The sequence below is a fragment of the Pelophylax lessonae genome (genome assembly GCF_965119305.1).
Source record: "Pelophylax lessonae genome assembly, chromosome: 1".
NCBI lineage: Eukaryota > Metazoa > Chordata > Amphibia > Anura > Ranidae > Pelophylax > Pelophylax lessonae.
In genome coordinates this window covers 285763814-285785814 of record NC_138768.1, presented here as the reverse complement: position 1 = coordinate 285785814, position 22001 = coordinate 285763814, and positions in this window count along the sequence as shown.

The following is a 22001-nucleotide window of genomic DNA, read 5'->3' as shown; positions in this document are numbered from 1 at the left end:
CTATACAGAAGTTCAGATGTTTTGCCTGCCTCCAAAGACCCCAAAAAAATGCCCAAAAAAACGCCTGCAATAACACACCTGGGCGTTTGTTTTTTTTGGCGCAGGCGTTTTTATGGGCTTTTTTTGGGGTCTTTGGAGGCAGGCAATACATCTGAACTTCTGTATAGGGGTATATATACACACACACTTATATGTATTTATACACATACACACATATAGGTGTGATAGGAGCGGGGCCATATGCCTGTTAATTATTTAATTAGCGCAAGTATAGTGTTCTGCTACTTTCACACCTATATATGTGTATGTGTATATATACAGACATGTGTGTGTATATATACCCCTACACAGAAGTTCAGATGTCATGCCTGACTCCAAACATGTCCTCAAAAAACCCCTATAAACGCCTACAGCAAAAAGCAGGCTGACAGGCGAGAAGCCATATCGCTGTTCTATAAGTCACCTAAGAGAAACGATATTTTCTCTATAGCGGTCACCCTGAAATGGAAGGGTTTGGTCACCCTGCCATAGCAGTCAGTGTCAGTTCACCCTACACTACACTACGGTCACCCTGGCACTTAACACTTTCCCTACAGAAACTAGATTTTTGAATCTAACTAAAGTGGAAAATAGCGCCTTAACTACACTAGATATCCCTTTCCTCACACTAATAATTGCTAAATGACACTTTTGAAGCAGAAGTAACAGAATTGCTTCCACTCTCTTCCACGTCCCTGTATTACAATGCTAGGAATTTGGCAGGGCTATCTTATATACTGGGGGGCGTATTCACTAATGATTGGCCTTTGGACCCCCAAGTCACTCCAAACACATTCCTAGCATTCTCCTGCCCCCTCAATTGGCTTTTACTGATGGTTCTGGTCCAATCACGGGCTTTTAAAGCCCAGTTCCTGTCCCATTGCATTTTGGTCGGTTCTGGTTGCCGAATTCCGAACTTTTTCTGCAAAAAGTTCTAAATTCGGCCGAACCTCGAACAGTCAATGTTCGGGTCGAACCGATGGTCGACCCGAACCGTTCGATCATCCCTAGTAAGGAAGCCTGTGGCATAAAAATGTGGTCAATCCGTATTATCCTGATGGATCTGATATGGTTTAATGAGCTAGGAAATGAGCTTGGTGAAAGCCCATGAGAACCCCCCTATGTATAGTACCATCATTCGCTAGAAATTTTGTGGGTAGGTAAAGCTAAAAAAATCAGGGCATTATCTGTAGACAAATGGGTCACTTGGAGACAGACTATATTGGCATGGAGAGAACAAAAAATCCTAACATGCTTGGCTATATGGGTAAACATATAGAAAGAAAAGATCCCAAGTGCTGTACATTCAACAAAGCCCAACAGTGTCTTTAGTAAAAGCAGCCTCAGGCCAAGCTCCATCCAGACCATGCCCTTGATGCATTTAGACTTTGATCAGAGACAAGCTCTCCCGCAGCCTGCACTCTTTAATGGGAGTTTCTGGACTTGGACAGATAAGAATCCAGGAGCAGCACGCCTAATCTATGATTTTGATCCTTAAAGCCTTGGTGCATTTGAAGGGGAAGTTGAGCTCTCTTATGTTAAGTGACACAATGGTGAAAGGAGCCAATGTCAAAAATTAGGAGAAGAACAGATCTAGCCCAAAAAAAAAAGGAAAATAAGAAGGGGGAAATTTGCTTAAATGTAGGGATTGGATACCACTGAAAGATGCATATAAAAATACAAAGATATCTTACAAAGAAAAATAATGATGTCAGAATAGTGTCATGGATTATGTACTGTCTCACCCGAGTCCCGCAAATTTCCTGAGTCAGGAGAGAGAGTGTACAGGTGAGTTCCATCCCTTGGGAAGACTGATAAAACAAAAGCAAATATAACATGCTACAGAGAAAATGGAGAACATGAGGTAGAGGAAAGGTGTTGACAAAACGAATGGTACAAAAAATAGCATCCATAAATATATTGTGAGATTGCAGGTGGGGGGATCGAGGAGGTAGGGAGGATGAGAGAAGAAAGATATGGGGAGACACAGGGGGAGAGAAGAGTAAAAAAAAGGGGAGAGAGGGGAAAGAGGAGGTAAGTAGGAAGAGAGACAGGACAGGTAGCTAGGCCTGCAGTCCTAGCAGAGACATTTTGAGAAGAGATAGGGGTGTAGGGTGCCCTTGCAGCATCTTGAGATTAAAAGCATAACACCAGAATGTGTAAAAAATATACAAAGTATATTCCCCGCGCCAAGGATAAAAGGAATAAATATGTGTATAAATAAATAATTGCAGCAGCAGCTATAGGTAATATAGGAAATAAATGGGAATTAGCTTTTTTTTAAAAAAAGGCTAACTACAGCGCTTGCTGATAAATAATGCCAAACCAATATCACAGTGGCTGGGGTGATGACAAGAATAAATAAATATCATACAGAGATTTCAATAGATATAGCAATATTATAGTAGTCAAAAAACACAAAAATAAATAAATTGTGAAGAATAATAATTAAAAATAAATAAAATGTGACTGTTGGTGTATAAAAGTCCAATATATGTAAAGTGACTTGGTGCACAAGTAGATCAAATAGAGTCCTTATATGATTCAAATGGAATTCAAGGTGCAGGTGCTTAAACGTGATTGTCCTTAATATTCTGTGACATCAATCCATTTCGCCGTGATTTGTGGCTAGATAAAATCACTCACCAGAACCAGTGGGTCCTATGTGCTTTACAGCACTAGGACCTTTCGCGCTTAGATGCCCCCTGGGCTGGGATGGATTCCCCCTATTCCCCCTTATTTGTCTCCTATAGGCTGGCCTGGATTAATGGACTTGGTCCTCCTCACATCATAAATATGGCAATTTGTGAAGGAAACAAAAGGCTCCATATAGTGTAGCAAGTTTGTAAAAAGTTTATTACCCACTACAATGGGTTAAAGGCAAGGATTAAGTATAAAAATTACATCTGTGGTGGTCAGCGGTCAGCTTGTGCGGGCTGCGCGTCCCCTTTGCAGAGTGGCGAGAGGTACTTCTGGCTTGCATTCCAGCTGCCTAGACGTAATGACGCTATGCGTTCCAAACTTAATCCTTGCCTTTAACCCATTGTAGTGGGTAATAAACTTTTTACAAACTTACTACACTATATGAAGCCTTTTGTTTCCTTCACAAATTGCCATATTTCCATTAAGTGAGGAGGACCCAGTCCATTAATCCAGGCCAGCCTATAGGAGAAAAATAAGGGGGAATCCATCCCAGCTCAGGGGGCATCTAAGCGCGAAAGGTCCTAGTGCTGTAAAGCACATAGAACCCACTGGTTCTGGTAAGTGATTTTATCTAGCCACAAATCACGGCGAAATGGATTGATGTCACAGAATATTAAGGACAATCACGATTAAGCACCTGCACCTTGAATTCCATTTGAATCATATAAGGACTCTATTTGATCTACTTGAGCACCAAGTCACTTTACATATATTGGACTTTTATACACCAACAGTCATGTTTTATTTATTTTAATTATTATTCTTCACAATTTATTTATTTTTGTGTTTTTTGACTACTATAATATTGCTATATCTATTGAAATCTCTGTATGATATTTATTTATTCTTGTCATCACCCCAACCACTGTGATATTGGTTTGGCATTATTTATCAGCAAGCGCTGTAGTTAGCCTTTTTTAAAAAAAGCTAATTCCCATTTATAACATCAGAATGACCGAAGGTATGATTAGAGGTCATCAGGAATGCAGCCAATAACCACTATAAGGGGTACAAGAGTTAAAATAGAACACTTGTGGTATTCAACCACTGAGATGGAGCTGTGAAATAGTAGAGGTTGATTTGAGGCCTCCTGAGCAGTGCTAGCTTATAAGTTGCAATATTACAGTGGGTATTAGGTAAATACTATTGAGCTGGGCGATCCTTCGTGCCTCTGGATGACCTTGTATTGTTATAATCGTGATGGTGTGTCATGGTTGTATGAGGGAAGAAGATATTGATGTTGTCTAACAAACAAATTTAGCAAATGTCCTTAGGCACATAGACTTCCCCCAATGGGATACAATGCCCAGGACAAAAGATTGATGCATTAACAGGCAGGAAAACATGCTAATTATAAGCGTTTGTATATGCACGGCCATGCAAAATATGATGAAGTAGGGACAATCACGGGGTTGACAAATCAGGGGGTGAGTGGGATTTGCATAGGGAGCCTGGCCACATAGAGGCGCCTTCCTGAGTCAGGCCTACCAAGTTGAGGTGGTCATGAATTTCTTCTGGGGTGGTTCCCCTGTATTGTCTGCCGTTATACAAAAGGTGTGCAGTCTGTATACAGGGTTTCAAAGCTTGTGTCGGGCAATAGTTTGTAAAGCGAGGTCTTGGTATAGTTGGTAGTTGTGAACTTGGAAAGTGAGAGATTCCTTCTTCCTGGAGTCCAGGAACAAGGCTTCCTTGTTACAGTAGAAGTGTAAACAGACAATAATGTCTCTTGGTGGATTATCTGGTGTCCAACACGTCAGTGCTCTTTGAACCCTGTCAATCTCTAGTCTTTTGATGGGTATATCCAGGGCTTTTTTTCAGCGGGAACGCGGGGGAACGCAGTTCCGGCACCTCCAGGACTGACTGTATGTAATGGCAAAGGGTGCTGGGGTGTGCTGCAGGGTCTATTAAAAATAACTGCTGGGGGATCTATTCTAACTGGAAGGGATATATTTTTGCAGGGGGGTCTGTTGTTACTAAGGGCTATCGTTGCTGCTGTGGGATCTATTGTTGCTGGGGGTGGGTCTTATGGTGCTGGGGGTCAGTTGTTGCGGGTGGTCCATTGTTGTTAGAGGGATCTATTGTTGCTGGCTGCAGGGGATTTATTTTACTGCTTTTCTTGTTATTATTCCCGAATTCCATACACATTACTTAACACCACAAAATGATTCTTGGTTCTGTATTGTCTTAAAGGGCAGTATTGGGAGGTGGGTAAGGGATGGAACCAAGGAACGGTGCTTGGAGGTGGGTAGGGGGCGGAGAAAAGAGGGACCTCTAAAAGAGGGAGTTCCTGCACCTATTCTCTGAGAAAAAAAGCCCTGGGTATATCAGGGTTCAACCCTTGGAAGAGTGCAATTACTGTGGACTGGAGGTCTGTGATGGATTCAGGTAGGCTTCTGTTACGTAGATTAATTTTCGGCATCTTCTAGATGGGAAAGAAACTGGTTGTTTGTTTTACAAAGGTACAACAGTTTTTTTCCATGGGAGTCCACATGGAGATAAGGGATTCTACCTTGTCTTCCAGGCCGACTGTGCACTGGACCAGGTACCTCATCTCCCTAAAGAGGCAATATTTATTCTGTTGAGAGGTAGTCTGCAGGGCTTTCAATAAAATGACATTGTTTTTCTAGTTTGGCTATACTTCTTCAGTGGATCACAGGAATGCAGTCCGCTCTGCACTCTTGTGACCCGTTTTCAGCTATCAGGATATCACAAAGCAGGTCCAGGCTTGGGCAAGATCATGACCAGATGATCAAGATCTGCCCACATGCTTAGACCGCCACCTGGTTCAGCCTCTAAGCGAGACGCTAAGAACCTGACCTGGCCGCCTCCATGGCCCATGGCAAATTTAGTTTATTACAAAAAAATCATAAATCCATAAACTTGTACAAGACAATATACATTCACAAATATATTATAGGATCTTGGCATCCAGGCTAGGTTGCAGTGGTACCATGTTACCCATCATCTTGGTGTTCAAAGTGTACTTGGGCTCTAGATCTGCAACTGGGCCAAAGTATGGCCCAGTTGCAGATCTAGAGCTCAAGTACACTTTGAATGTATGGCCCAGTTGCAGATCTAGAGCCCATAGTATGGCCCAGTTGCAGATCTAGAGCCCAAGTACACTTTGAATGTATGGCCCAGTTGCAGATCTAGAGCCCATAGTATGGCCCAGTTGCAGATCTAGAGCCCAAGTACACTTTGAACACCAAGACCAGAGGTAACATGGTACCACTGCAGCTTAGCCTGAATGCCAAGATCTTATAATATATTTGTGAATGTATATTGTCTTGTACAAGTTTATGGATTTATGAATTTTTTGTAATAAACTACATTTTTATTTTATGGAATTGTCTTTTCAAACAAATGTTTTATGGTACCATTAAAATCCCATATGCCCTGGTTGTCTCCTCTTTCCATTCCCCATTTTCCGTTGTCCCTCATATTCCCCTCTGGCAAACTTTTGCCTAAATAAGCAGAGTCTATAAATATGAATGAGTTGCTGACACATCTTTCCTGTAGAAAACCTTGTTTTATCATATTTCCAGAGCATGTCACATGACAAAAAAGTCCAGAACCTCAACTACATAGTTTCTGCTGCAGTGAAAGAACAAGCTAATCTGAATGTCAATGTTCCTCTTCATCAGATATCAATAGTAATAGAAATTATCACATTTCATAGAAATTAAAGCATTCTTAGTGGGGCCCAAAACTAGCATTTTCCCCAGTGAAGGTGAGTATTATAACCTCTCTTTTACTCTTTATCCATTGCAATTTGTCCTTAAATGGTTGTCCTGTTGGCTTCCTTTGCAATGATAAATTCCATTTATAAAATAGCAAGAATTACTTTAGGCATGCATAGACAAGAAGCATTGAGGTAATGATACTGCCCCCAAAACAGTTCTTTGTAGAGCCATAATGAAAGCAGCCCACTGTCCTCTCTGAAACTCCCTGTTCACACACTGCTAATAGAACGTTTGTGTTCTACTAATAAACAGCAATGCATTAGACTTTAGCAATCATGCAACTTAGGTTAATTTTTTAGGTTCATTTTGCCTGCATTATCACATTTATGTGGGTTGGAAAACCTGTTTTCAGCCATTTCATAAATGCACTGTGATATATTTATAACATTTTTTTCTTTTTTGAATAGTTGCTAAGGCAGGAAATTCAGTTTTCTTGTTGGAGTGTTTGGTTTCCAGCACAATTATTGGTTTATTATTTTCACCCTGGCTTTTGGTATTATGACTTTTTAAAAATGAAGATAGTTACATTCTATTCTATTTTCCCATTGGTATTTGCAGTCTATTTGAACTGCAAAATGTTTAGTTGCCAATTTTCAGTTTACTGATTCATTTAGAAGAATATATGTAAACCATAATTATGCTCTGCATACTGTTGAAATTAAAAATTCAATAACTTAGAATGAGGTCATTTTGGCAGTTTATACTTATGCTGAGTTCATTTAAAGGCTTACTTAAAGAATTTCCTAACTTTTTTTTTGTAAAAAAAAATATGTATATTTGTTTAACCAATTACAAATTCTAAAAAGGATATTGATATTCACTAGCTTAGTCTGTGTATAGTCAACACTGATGTGGATAAAGTAGGGCACTGTTGAAAACCCTTGTCAGATTGCTATTGATGTCTATATACTCTGTGTTTGTTATGGTGACCATTGTCATTGGGATAGCAAGTAGTGAGAAATCCCATATAAGCAGTTTTTTTTACCAATTAAAAAGAGAAGATAGAACATCATCCAATGGGGACCCCAGTTCCAGTTACAATTGTGCTTGAATTCCACTTACTTTTTCTTTGCACACATGTTTCATCTCAGAGGCATGAAGTTAAAGCAGTATTAAAGCAAACATTTTCTATATTGCAGCTTACTAATTCTTAGATGTGATGACTGCATTAATTTCTCTTTTTAGGCTTTCTTTCTTCTATTTTCATCTGTTAATACAGCCAGCAAGTCTGTTGTTTTTTACAGCACAAACTTTCCAACATAATGTATCAGTTTACATGAATGAGACAAACCACTTAACACTGGCATGGGGTAATTAACCACTTAACTACCGCCCGCCGTTGATTTACGTCGGTCCTTTGAGATGGCTGCCATTACCCCGGTATTTTTTCAGTGGCGGGCGATTGGCTTTCAGATAAGGGTGGTCCCAGCTGCAGATTCGCAGCGGGATCACCCTTACGGTGCGGCGGGAAAGGTGCCCCCCCTCCCACCGCGTCCCGGCCATTGTCCATGCTTACTGGACCCGTCGGTAGCGGGGAAAACGATCCGGTCCCGGATCCTCAGAGACAGGAAGTCGAGTGAGGGCAAGACGGCCCTCACTTGACTCTATGGTCTTGGAGGACCGGAGCGACATCAAACGTCTTTGCCTAGCAACCGTTTTAAAGGGCTGATTTTTTTTCAACGTTTTTTCTTTTTCTTTTTTAGTGTAGTTGTGAGGTCTGAGGTCTTTTTGACCCCAGAACTCACAATAAAGAGGACCTGTCATACCTATTTCTATTACAAGGGATGTTTACATTCCTTGTAATAGGAATAAAAATGACCAATTTTATTTTTTATTTTTTTTTAAACTGTGTAAAAATAAAAAATAATAAATAAAATAAATAGGAATAAAAAAAATTAAAGCACCCTGTCCCCGTTAGCTCACATGCAGAAGTGAACGTATATGGAAGTCCCGCCCACATATGTAAATGGTGTTCAAACCCCACATGCGAGGTATTGCCGCGATCATTAGAGCGAGAGAAATAATTTGAGCCCTAGAACTCCTCTGTAACTCTAAGCTGGTAACCTGTAGAAATTTTTAAAATGTGGCCTATGGGGATTTTTAAGTACCAAAGTTTGTCGCCATTCCCCGAACGTGCACAATTTTGAAGCATGACATGTTGGGTATCTATTTACTTAGCATAACATTATCTTTAACATTATGGAAAACTGTACTGTGCTCTTATTTTTTAATTAAAAAAAGTGCATTTTTTCCAAACAAATTGCATTTGGAAGACCACTGCGCAAATACGGTGTGATAAAAAATATTCCCACGATCTCCATTTTATTTTCTAGGGTCTCTGTTAAAAAAAAAAAAAAAAAATATATATATATATATATATATATATATATATCATGTTTGGGGGTTCTAAGTAGTTTTCTAGCAAAAAAGAATATTTTAGCTTGTTATCAAAGAGTGTCAAAAATAGGCCCAGTCTTAAAGTGGTTAAAATGATCAGCTTTCATTTATTCATGCAAAACAACTATCCCAAAAGCAAAAAAATGTTTTATGTAACTGATGATAAAGTGTGAGCTGGAGTTTAGCTTCAATTTGTTAGTGGTTCTAAATTTGCTAAAACATTTAACATTACCAACCCCTCCCCCACCCAGACTGACAGTGCTGCTGTCTGCTGTGCCCCCTATGCTCATTGCTACAGAGTTGTGAACCACTGATAAAAGAAGCATGTTACTAGCCAGATCACCACATGAAAATAGAGAGAAAAAGGCCAAAGAAAAGAAAATTGATGCAGCCACCACATCTAATAATTGGTAGGTTGCAATATAGTACATTTTTGGTTTGGGGTTTAATACAGCTTTAAAGAAGATCTATCAGTGCATTTTTTTTTACAGTTCTACACTTTATGGGACAAAGTACATGTTATACTTTGTTCTATTTAGCTAAGGGATTTCTAGCCCTATTTATGAGATCTGACCTGCCCCTCCCCCTTCCTTCCACAGTCAATCCAACAACAGCTAAGAAGGAGATGGCTGATTATAGCTGCAAAATCAAAAAATCTAATTCTGCGAGGCATACAAAGAGCCAGATTCACTTTTGTCCTGGTAACCATTGTCATTGTCACTGAGACAAAAAGCAACAGAAAATCAAAATTTTACAGCTGTCCCCAGAACAAAAAGGCGTAAATCTTCCAATGTCCAACTGTTCTGGTGACAATTGTATTGTATGAGAAGGATTTGCCCTCACTTTAGAGAGATTTATTTTCACCTCCTTTTGTTTCCCTAGTAAGAAAAAAAGCAAAGGTTTAACCCCTTACTACTCTATCCAAAACTAAAAAAGTTTGACTACACAACTACTTTACAGCATATTTAAGGGCATTAAATATATGTAGACCTTCATATATTTGCATGTTCTTAACAAGCTGTAAATAAGTCCTCAATGACCTTTGTAATTGAACACTGTGGAGTAATTCATCCACAAAGCCCACAGCAGAAGCAATGAAGTCATTCACTTTTGTCTTATCCTTCTACTCGTTCCACTCTATGTGCACCTGTTCTGTTTTTACATTTGAGAATAGTAGGCCCGGAAAAGTGCCAAGTGAGTGCTGGGAGCAGAACTAGGATGCACTAAGCTATTGAAATGAAAATGTAAATGTAACTTAAGTGCATAAACACTTATCTTCCCTTCAGCAATACAATGTCTACAAGCTCCCTCATGGGTTTAAACATCTTCCCTTATTCTTTTTCTGGGTTCAGTATCTTCAGCCATCCTGATTTGCTGCTTATGCACACAAAATTTTTGATACAGGGCAAAGTTCTGCTTGAAAGGATTTACTATTGAAATTAATGATTCAGTTTCCATAACTACAGGGGTACGTGGGGGCTGGTTTTACAGATTATTTACCACTTCTTAAGCACATTTAAATATTATAATTTTTCTTTAGCTTGGTCAAAGTTCTACCTACTACAGCTTAAACTTTGCTTAGAGCATTGATCACTTAGGGATGGATTTACTAAAGCTAGAGAGGGCAAAATTAGTCACAATTCTGCAGCGAAACCAATCAGCTTCTAACCTCAGCTTGTTTAATTAGGCTTTAGCAATAAAATCTGGAAGTTGATTGGTTTCTCCTCAGAATGGTGACTAATTTTGCCCTCTCTAGCTTTAGTAAATACACCCCTAAATGTGTCAATTAAATGTGTTAACTGAGCCATTCCGAATATCCATAGCTATTACTTTCTTGATAACATTACTATGCATGTTAGTACAATGCCTTTGATACACACTGTTCTCTGTGTACTAAACTCTTGGTTGACTTGGTCCTATGGCACTTATATACGAATCTGTTGCAATAGCTATAATCTTGAAAGCAGTATAATACAGGTATAAAAACACAGGGTATAAGGAGAAGTAACACAAACAGTTAAACTCAAATAATGAAATGCAAGTCTGTTCAACATTAGATACATTCAGGTTTGTATTTGTTCTTATGACAGCAGGGTCACACTTTTTCAAAGGGAATAACTTGAAAAAAATGAGTATAATGGGTTTCTTATGCAGAAGAAAATGAAAGCTCTTTTTGCTGCTTCACCTATTTTCTTGTCAAAAGTCTTTGGGCAAAACTTAATAATGAATAAAATGCTTTGCAGTTTTTTTTTAAAAGAGTTGTAATATTTGAAGTTGAATTTTAAAAAAGAGAATGGAGGATCTTGAGATAATGCATAGCAGGGATAAAGAAAAAATAGGCATAATGTTCTGGTTATTTAACTGTGGGGCCTCCTTACTTACAACAACACTATTCCCTAAAGGAAGAATCAAACTGTTTTCAAGTGCTTTTAAATTCCCATGTTACTTTTTTCCTGCTAAGTCTGTTTCTTCCAGCCAATTAAAATCCCCCATCTCACTTTGAATAGCTGTAGATTTACTTCCTGTTTTTCATAAGAGTAGTTGCCATCTAAAGGCCAGGCATGATTGCCTTTCCCAGAAGAGTACTAACCATCCTTAGCAGACAACTGATCTTCTGCTTTAAAGCAGGTCTGTTCTTTGCAATGGCCATTTTCAATCTTGAGCCTCTGGGTTTAATCTCCATTACAGGAGTGTAAATAGTGTGCCCTCAGTAATGGAAACAATATTTATACTTTAATGCCCGTACATTCTTTCTTCTAGACGTTTCATTGCACTTTCTGATTTAAAGGTTGCCAGCGGGTAGTGTACAGACCAGAACTGCACATTTAAATGCATTGTAAAAGTATTTATTTTAGCAGTAAATAACGTATTGGGTGAATGGAGATAAACAAACTGAACATGCAGTTTTCAGTTGAGCACATGTATGAAAAGGTTGTTTTTACCATACCTAATATTCATTAGCTTAAATTTTTTCTATATAAATTTTAAATAACAAAATTCCAAAAATGTTTGTCTATTCCTATTTATTTTAATAATTATCTAAAAAAACCACTACAGCCTGCTTCACAATAAATCCCGACTCTAACTTGGCCCTTGCACCCCTTGGTTTTTATGCAATGAGCTTTAAATTGTTTTTAAAGGGCATTAAGCTTACACCTAAAATTAGCCCCCATATATTTTGAAATATATATTTTCATATCTTTCAACTTTTTTTCAACTCTTTAAAATAATTATGTTGTCTGTACATGTCAGTTAGTTATCAGTAATAGAGAGTGAGCTTCTTACAATCTGTTCTGTTTGATTTACCTATGCAATCAAATTTCCAATGTGAAAATTTTCAAGAATTAACATGTTTTTAACAGTTTTAAATCAGAGGTGCCCTTTTACTCCCATTTGTTTTTTGCTGCTTATATCCTTCGTTCTTCATTATTACATAGTATACTAGTAAAGTAAGGCACTGTTATCTCAGTAAACACAAAGTAACTAATATGACATACAGTGCAAATAAATACAAATACAAATACAATTATGTGTTAAAAAACTATACATAAATTGCAATATCATATACTTCAAACCTTGTGTCCAATATAATCTATACTGGGAAAGATATCCCAAAGAATGAAACCGACAGCTTTCTTGACCCAGCGATAACAGCACATAAATCCAGTATTTGGGCTCCTTTTCAGACTTCTAGTTACAAACCCGTACTAGAAAGGGCCTATCTATTTATTATTTTGCAGGTAAAGCCCCCTTTTTGCTCTTTTGTCTCTCCCCCTCTTTTTTCCCAATTACTCATTGGAGAGTCATTCCATAGATTCCTAATTACAGGTATACGTTTTTGTATTTTCATTTTAATAGTTCATTACCCTGCGTGTTGGTTCCAATATGGCCGCCTTACTTGAGCCCCCCTGCTTTTAACCCTGTCTATCCTGACTATATAAACGAGTCTATCTTATACATCGAATGAGGTATATATACCAGCTTAATATACAGATTTCTTTTTACTTTCCTCCATTTTCCCTGGTGGTGAAGGTTTTTTCAGTTTATATCCTTATCCTGCTCCTTATGCCCCTCCACATCCGCGGGTGAGACGTTTCTCTTGGGGAGTGCTTCTATCCGACTGGTCTGTGAGTGGGTCTTTCCTTGGTGGTGGTCTCGGATGCATCTCGATATTTTATGGTGGCATGCAACTTATATTTGTCGTTATACATATATGCATTTGAACCAATAACAAACGTTTACTGTTGTTGTATCATACAGGCACTGTATATTGATATATTCTTACTCCCCTGAAGAAACGGAGCATTGTTGCCCGTGAAACATGTCGGGACTGGTCTGATGTTCATCATTGGACGCATTCATCCTCACCATTTATTTACTGCCTTATGTCTCATGTATTTGTTCCTTTTGTATTTGTATATGTCAAAATATATGTATCTATGTTACACTGTTGGTCTTTGATTTTAAAGATGTTATGTCAATAAACATTTCTAGTTTTTAATCTTGTCTTTACCATTTTGAATTACCTGGTACCTTAAAAGTCCCACCAGCCCTCCTATTTTTCTTCTCACCTCTTTTGTCTTACAGTTCCCTGTCCTATCCTTCCCCATTTCTTGTCTTTCCCAGTTCCCTTCCCCAGTCCCTTTTCTTTCACTTTCTCTTCCTTGCTCCTCCCATCCCTCTCCCTTCCCCTGCTTCCCTCCTCTCCTTTTTTCCCTTCCTTCCCTATACCTTTCCTTTTTTCTTTTTACCCCAGCACTTACCTGTACACCTCAGGTTTTAGCTGTCGGTTTCATTCTTTGGGATATCTTTCTCCCAGTATAGATTATATACAGATTAGGGATGCGGTACCTTTATTTACCATCTTGTGCTACAAACACACTCTTTATTTGAAACCTTCACCTCTCCTGCTGCTGCTTGACATAGTCCTATAGGCTGGAAAGTGTACTATTAAAAACTGAACTTTAAAGGCAATTTCAAAAGTAAACTCTGGGCAATGGAAAAAAAAATATTCTTGTGGTGTGACTAACTTCTTGCCCCCCCCCCCCCCCCCGCACAGCAAGGTTTTTCCTCAGGATTTCAGTAAAAATCTCTTTTTGCTTACCTTATCCTTTGTTCCCAGAGGCTCCTTCTTTCATGCAACCAGTCCCCCCAAGCCTCTTCTCTTTGGGAACTCTGTCTGACAGTCACAGCTGGTAGGTCATCTTTTACAATGCAGGACTAACACTGAGCACTAGTTGCTATAGGGATGTAAGGGGTAAGGTAAGTAAAAAAACGTTTTCTGCTATGCTAGGCAAAAAGTGCCTAGGGTATTTTAGTTGGACTGGATGGACTTGAGTCTTTTTTCAACCTGACTATCTATGTAGCTATGAGTTAGTTAAAAAAAAAAAAAAAAACTAGTTCACACATAACGTTGTATAATTATTTAAGAAAAATAAAAACCTATATCTGTGGTAGAAACTATAGAAGTGACTGGTGACAAAGAATAAGCATTAATTCATGAATGAGTGGACATGTTTAACTAACATAATCCGTAAAAGGGGTCTATCATTAACCCCAAATGGGTCAAACATGTAAAAGAGGGGCCGTCTCCAGGTAGGGAAAAGTTGCTTTGCTGGTGTGGCAAAATAAATTGTATTGAGTGACATCATCTGTGTGCAGTTTCTTTCTTTGTCAGAGTATCAATAAATTGGTAATAGAAAAATAGTGCAGCGCAGTGTTAATAGGTGTCCATATAAACAGATAAAAGTCTCCAGTGTAAAGTGGTCCTAGGGCAATTCCATAAGGTGCTTGTCTCCATGAGTGCTCATGCAATCCCACCACCTGTTCACACTGCCGCTCACCTTAACAAAGACCCTACAGGGTCAACCAACATGTCATCTCAAAATCAAAGCATCCTCACACTTTCTTCCTTAAGCGTAGTAAATGATTACACCTCCGATGCACTGTCAGCTCCTCAAACAATGTTACCAATATGTGTAGGAGAAAAGAAAGAACAATCTAATGCTCTCTGTATGCAATCAAGCACTCTTTAATCCATATAAGTAAACAACTCACATTTTTGAAGAAAATAACAGCGCATATCTGCAGAGTTTGCAAGCAGGCGTGCATCAGGTCCACCAACCTGGAAGAGTGAGAGGCGGCCGCGGGTCACGTGACGTCCCTCGTACGCGTTACATCCGTAAAAGTAAGGGGGACTTCTTCAGCGAGGGTCACGTACCATACTGCGGACCCGTCTTTTATGACAATATGATCTGCCCACCTCCTGTCTTCAATCAACTAATCAGTATGATTCCAAATGGAAACAGGAAACAGGAAGTGATGTAAACAGGAAGTGATGTACACAGGAAGTGATGTACACATCACTTATTTAATAAATTGGGTATGTTTTGAAAGCTTATTCAAGGAACATGTTTTCACTTTGCAAAAGCATTTAATACTGTTCATTATAGCTTGTTAAAGAAGTACAAAAACAAAGTACAGGTTAGAGTCAGAAAACAAAGAGTATATAAGAACAGTTCAAATTTAACTAACTGCCGACCGCTCACAGTAAATTTACTGCGAGTGGGCAGCTGGTACAGACATGTTCACAAACTGTACATGTATGTAGTGCCACCTTTTTGAGGGCCGCTGGAAGATGACTGACCCTAAAGGTTACGCTGACTTTGCAAACCTCCCGACACCTCTGACACCTTGGGCTCGGACATATTTCAAAGTGATAATGCAATTACACAGACACCAGACTGTAGCAAAATAAACAAGTATTTTACTTAAGATTCTTGAAACAGATAAGAACAAGTATGACTTAGGCAGATAGCTTTCAGTGTTAAACTCTTACTCCTAGTAAAGATGCAAAAGATATGCAATGCAAAGAAAATCACAATAGGTCAATAAGTAGTAACCAGTAAGTTTTGAAAGAACCTTTGACCCCAGGCATAAAAGGGAAGAGAATGTGTCAGACTGCTCCCTTCAAATCCTGATACCATGGGCTCAACAAGTTTGGCACAATTATAGAACAACAAGTTACAGGAAATTGAATAAATTAATCTATGAATAGAGTTCCCCTAATGTGTCCAGCTATTGTGCACAGGGTCCTTTAAATGGGGGAGAAGAGAAGAATGGAGGAGACATTGTGATGTAGATGTTCAGTGTCTTCAGCTAGCTCAGCAAGGACCCAGAAGGATTGCTGTGCAATGGTGAACAGTAACAGACATTAGCATGTGCAAAGTGTTTCCTTTTTGATGCTTTAATGAGATGGAATAAATGTGTCTGCATACAGTGTACCAGTGTACAGAGGGTGGGCTTCAGCCCGCTCACCAATCTTGATGATACCAAGACTCAAAGGAAGAGGATGTCCTAGAACAGGCTCTTGAAGAATTTGCAACCAGTGAAAGGTGATTAGCTGTGCACCTAGTGACGCCGGGATTCTGCTGTAACTGTACCAGAGATGATGAGAGTGACCCCCGACTCGGCCAACAGGGAGCTGGCAGTGGTAGATGTGCTCACTCACCAGAGACTCTGAATGCCGCCTAGGCTGCGGCAGCTGCTCACATTCCCCCGGAGCAGCCGGGTCTCTGCTCTCAGCTGAAGACCATGTTCCCAAGAAAAAAAGACTCCTCCCTGGATCAGACTATTTATGTCCTCACCCAGCATTTTTCTCTCTCTCCCAGACAACTGGAACTTGTAGTCTGCAGCACTATGGCTCCAATGCAAATCTTGGTTCCTCTGACCACATATCCTATGATCCCCTGCTCTCAGCTGTGGTCTCTGCATTAAGAAGATGATGACACAGTGTCCAGGTTGAGCACTAGGTGGGAAAAAGGCTCCTTGTAGCTGGTGTTACAGAATGTCCCACAATGACATAGGCAAAGTGCACATGACTAAACACAGCCCAAGTTTTCTTATTTCAGCCAATGATTTCAGCTGAAATGAGTTGACTGGCTGTGTCCAATTACACACAGAGTTCTGCTTAAAAAAGCAGGGAGAAAAAACATCCAGATAGTAAAGTAAAAGCAGCACACATTACTCATTTTTAGGCACACAGTTAAGCCATTGATTACCCATTCCCAGCCAGTGTCATTAGTACAGGGTACAGTATTATACTCTAGCAAAATCAGTGTCAGTTAGTGACCCCCCCCCCCCCAGATAGTGCCTGTTACTGCCAGATTGCCTGCCAGCCTATTAGATTCCCACTATAAATTTCTGATCACCACCATTACCAGTACAGCATCATCACTGCGGAAATTCCAATATATATACTGTACCATAGTTTGTAGACTATACTTTCGTATAACTAATTAATATACACTTATTTGGATTTTTTTTACCAACAACTTGTAGCAGAATACAGTACATTTTGACCTAAATTTATGAAGAAATTAGATTTTTTTATTGTTTTTATGTTGGATATATTTTATAACAAAAAATAGAAAATGTTTTTTTTTTTTTTTTTCAAAATTGTTGGTCTTTTTTCATTTATATAAGAAAAAAGCCCCATAGTGATCAAATGCCACCAAAGGAAAGCTCTATTTATGTGAAAAAAAATTATATAAATCTCATATGCGTACAGTGCTGCACGACCACACAATTGCCCGTTAAAGTAATACAGTGCTGAATGGCAAAACATGACCTGATCATGAAGGGGGTAAAACATTTTGGCAGTCAGGTGGTTAATATTTAACTAAAGCCTAAATCCAGACATTCACAAATTATTAAAATGTTCCATACACATATTAAAATATTTAATATTTATTTTCTGAGATACAACAGAGTATTACTTAAGTTTATCCACTGTCCCATGCTCTTCAACTTTGTGGCTTAGGGGTGCTGGTTATCACATCTATACCCAACAGGGAGACATATTGCAAGACCTGCATTCAAGTTTACACAACAGCACTAAAAAGGGTGTATGCTGATGTACAAGCCCAGTGGAGCCTAGTTAATGCAACTACTAAACCAAAAAAAATAAAAATGTACAAAAAATACAGGGTCAAGCACTGCTGCCCTATACCATGCGATAGCTGTAGCTAATCACCACTTACAAGTACTCACGGAGTGGATGTACCACATGATAGCTGTAGCCAAACACCACTCACAAACACTCACAGAATGGCTAATAAGGATGTAATTGATTTGAAATAATGAAAAATAAAATAAGAATATATATATATATATATATATATATATATATATATATATATATATATATATATATATATATATATATAGAGAGAGAGAGAGACAATTGAGTACTGTCCGTGATACTTTTTTTATTTGCACTAACATACAATTTTTCAGGACAAGCTTTCGGTGTATGTCCCCTTCATCAAGGTCCAAGCAGTACATATATATATATATATATATATATATATATTGTGAGGGATTAGCTCGGTGGTAGGCGTGGATGACCCCTTTGGGGGTGCGTTTTCACAGAGAGATAGCCGAGCAGAGGTTGAAAACAATAGTTTGGTTTATTAGGTCAATTTTCTTCATACCAGTGCATGCAGCAAAAACATCAAAATAAAATAAAAGACAAAATAAATCCTTGCCTCTGTGGGCGGCTACCTTCTCACGCTGGAACCTACCTAAGAAGTCTTTCCAACCTACTGTTGGGCCGACACTGCTGATCCTACAGCAGACACTCAAATGTCCATTTGTTTGCTTTTCACACAGCACAAACATTGTCCATTGAACATGTCCCTTTGTTTTCTTTCACACAGCACATGTTCATTTATAACAGGATCCTTTACTCTTCAGATTCTTCACATTGAACACAGTTCATTTAACAGGTCCCTTTACTCTTCACACTCTTCACATGGAACACTTTGTCTTCTCACCTTTGAGACGTCTTCACTCGTGGTTACCCTCCTTAGCTTCACATCGCTGTAGGGGGTCTTCTCCCATGCTCACCAGCTTGTCGGGAGGCACACATCCGACTGTCCCCCTCTCCCAGCCCACACGGCGACAGGAGGCAGCAGTCCTTCTCCCATGCCCACACGGCGTCGGGAGGTACACGTATGTCTGCCTTCCTCTCCCAGCCCACACGGCGACAGGAGGCAGCTTCTGGAGGCAGCAAACAATAGGAATTTCTCTGAACAAATTATAGAGCCTTAACTCCCTCATTCTGAACAGGTGAAGGCCTTTCAACTTCCTGCTGGCTAGCTCTGTAGCCAACACCCTAAATTAATTAATGGACTTTCTAAATCAGGTGGAAATGTATCTCCTTCCTGTGACTACATTCCCAGATTTAGCTGACTTCCTGTTACATACCCCCCCCTCTTGTTTCAACCCTAGGGTTGGGACACATATTTCCAGGCACGCATGTGTCAGGCACTGCTGACTCACTGATAAGCCTCCTATTATCCTCAAGCTTCCGGATGAAACTGTTTCTGTCATCTTCACTGACAGATTTCTCATAAATGCCACACAGTTTGTCTCTCATCTCATATACACATTCTTCAACTGCATTTTTGGCATAATTTTGCTCCTTCTCGTTTCTGTCATCTTCATTGACAGCTTTCTCATAAATGTCAGACAGCTTGTCCCTCATAACCGTCTGTCCAATCCACCATGGAGGACCGTGATCCATAGGCAACTCAATTGGGCTAGTCTTAATGTCTTCAACATTCTTAAGACGCCTCTCTCTGCAATCCATAAATGTTTTCCACAAAACTTTGAGAACCTTTGCTTCACTAAGCTTTGTTCCAAGTAGGGACTCTTGACATCCCTCTGTGACTTGAGTTGCCTCTCCATACAGCTGTACACAATCATTGACTTTTTGTTGTAAAAGGGAATGATCTTCCTTCTTGAGCTTTGCTTGCTCTAAGATGCTGTGCAGAGGATTTTCCAATTGAGACAACAGGCTGTCACACATTTCTTCAAAGTGACCCCTGTTCCTTTTCCCAGAGACATCAATATCATTCACCAAACATTTCATATTCATAGGCAGATCTGAAGCATTTGCACTCATCAACTTCTTAAACTTTTCGCCCTCCTGAGCGAGTCGCAGTAAAGGCCTACTATTTGATTTGATATTGAGTTTATATTTCTTGCCAAACTCTTCACAGAAGAAGCCAACCAGAACATCATCAACTTTCCTTCCACCAACATAGGGGTCAAAGGCAACAACACAGTTGAACCCAGCGATCTGGGTGGTATCCATTATAGACCTCCTCTCTGCATCAGTGAAGAAGCATGGAACTGCAACACATTCTTTTACAGGTTTCTTCAATGCACTTTCTGCTGAACTATTTGACCGCTCAAAGTCACCTAGTTCCTTTTCTCTATCTGAATTCCACATGGAATGCATCTCAAGATCACGATCAAACTTCTGCCACCCGTCTTTCACCAGTTCCATTTTGGAAACACTCCCTGAAAGGCACTTATTCATTTGCTTCACGTTTTCACCAACAGCCTTAGTTTTCTCCACTAGGTGGCGTTTGCTTTTTTCTCCCAGATTTATATCACTTGCTTTAGTTTTCTCCGCTTTAGTTTTCTCCACTAGGTTTTCAGCCTGAACTGAGAAATCATCACATTTCTTACACAACTCTTTTGTTTGCTGAAGCTCTAATGATACATTTTCCAATGCTTGAAGTTTTTGAAGGAACGGTTTATTCCAAAGGGGTGATTCAAGCCACGTGTCATCACATTTCTGAGGCTCACTCAGGACAGACCCCAAAACACTGATCCTTTTAAAAACTGCATCAGGCACACTATCCCCTCTTTGGGACAGAACCTCTGTTGCCTGGAATTCCTCTTCCAGTTCCTGCAACGGAATCTTCATCTCTTCTAGTTGCTGTTCTAAGGCTCGCTTAGACTTTTCTAGCTCCTGAACGCTTTTCACAACATCATCCTTGGAGCTGACCAATTCTTCCATTTCTGTACGCAGCTGTTTAACACTTTCTAGTTCAGCCTTACACTCTAGAGCTTCCTCCAAAGAGCGAGCCAAGAACAGGGCTTTGCTCTCGTTATCACGCACCTCCGTTTCTGCACGTGCGCGTTCTTCTGCATATTTTGCAGACACATTCTTCTCTTCACCAAGCATCTGATCAAACTTCTTTTTCACATCTTCAACACACTGTAATGAACCAACGCTTTCTTCCATGCGTTTTTTCATAACCGCTATCTGAGCTTGCAATGTTGCGACTTGCTCTGATAGGTTTTTCTTTGCTTCCGCCTCCTCTTTTAATTGTTCCAGGAAGCCATTTTTCTCATCTTCCATTTGTTTGAGCTTTGTGCTAAAACTCAGCCTTTGACACCTCTCTTCCTGTAAGAGTTCCTGCGTGTCTTGCAGCTGCGATTCCAAGATAGAAAAATCTTCCGCAATTTCTCTAGATTTGCTGTCTGCTTGAGAAAGCTGATTTGTAACATTGTCCAACTCAACCTGCAGTCGGTTTGCCTTCTCTGACAGCTTAGCACACAATCGGTCACCTTCTGACACCTTCACTTGCGATTCCAGAAGCTGTGCCTCTACTTTTTCCCTCTTATGTTCACAATCTCCTTTTCCCTGCATAAGAGCTTTCACCTCATTGGCTAGCTTCTGGGAATGAGACTGTAATTCTGCCACACAGGCTTCTTTCTCCTTTAACTGCTGCTGGAAACGTTGGGCTTCACCTTTCCAACTTTCACAGTCTGCACGTAATTCATCTACCACATTGCTCAAAGTAGTGAGCTCATACACAGTACTCAGTAATTTAGCCTCTCTTTCACTTTTCTCTTTGTCGCTGAGAGACAATGTCGCTTTCAGAGCCACATTCTGTTCCTGCGACTCCTGCAGGTCTATTTTTGTAGCTCCCAAAGACTGAAGACTTTTTTCCAGCTGATTACGCAACTCCAACATATCAGCCATACTTTGCTTCTGCAAAGTCTGAATTTCACTTTCCTTTTCCATGAGGATGGTATCTTTCTCCATTATAGTCTCTCTGCGTTTTTGCAACTCGACCAAAAGAAGAGCAGTGGATTCTTCCCACTGTGACACATGAGACTTGAGTAGTTCATTTGTTTCCTGCAAGTTTCTATGCTCCATTTTAAGCAATTCCAAGGCTTGTTCCTTTTCTTCCATTTTCCGTTGCAAGGCATCCAACTCAGCCCTGCACACATACTCGGTTTCCTCCAAACCGA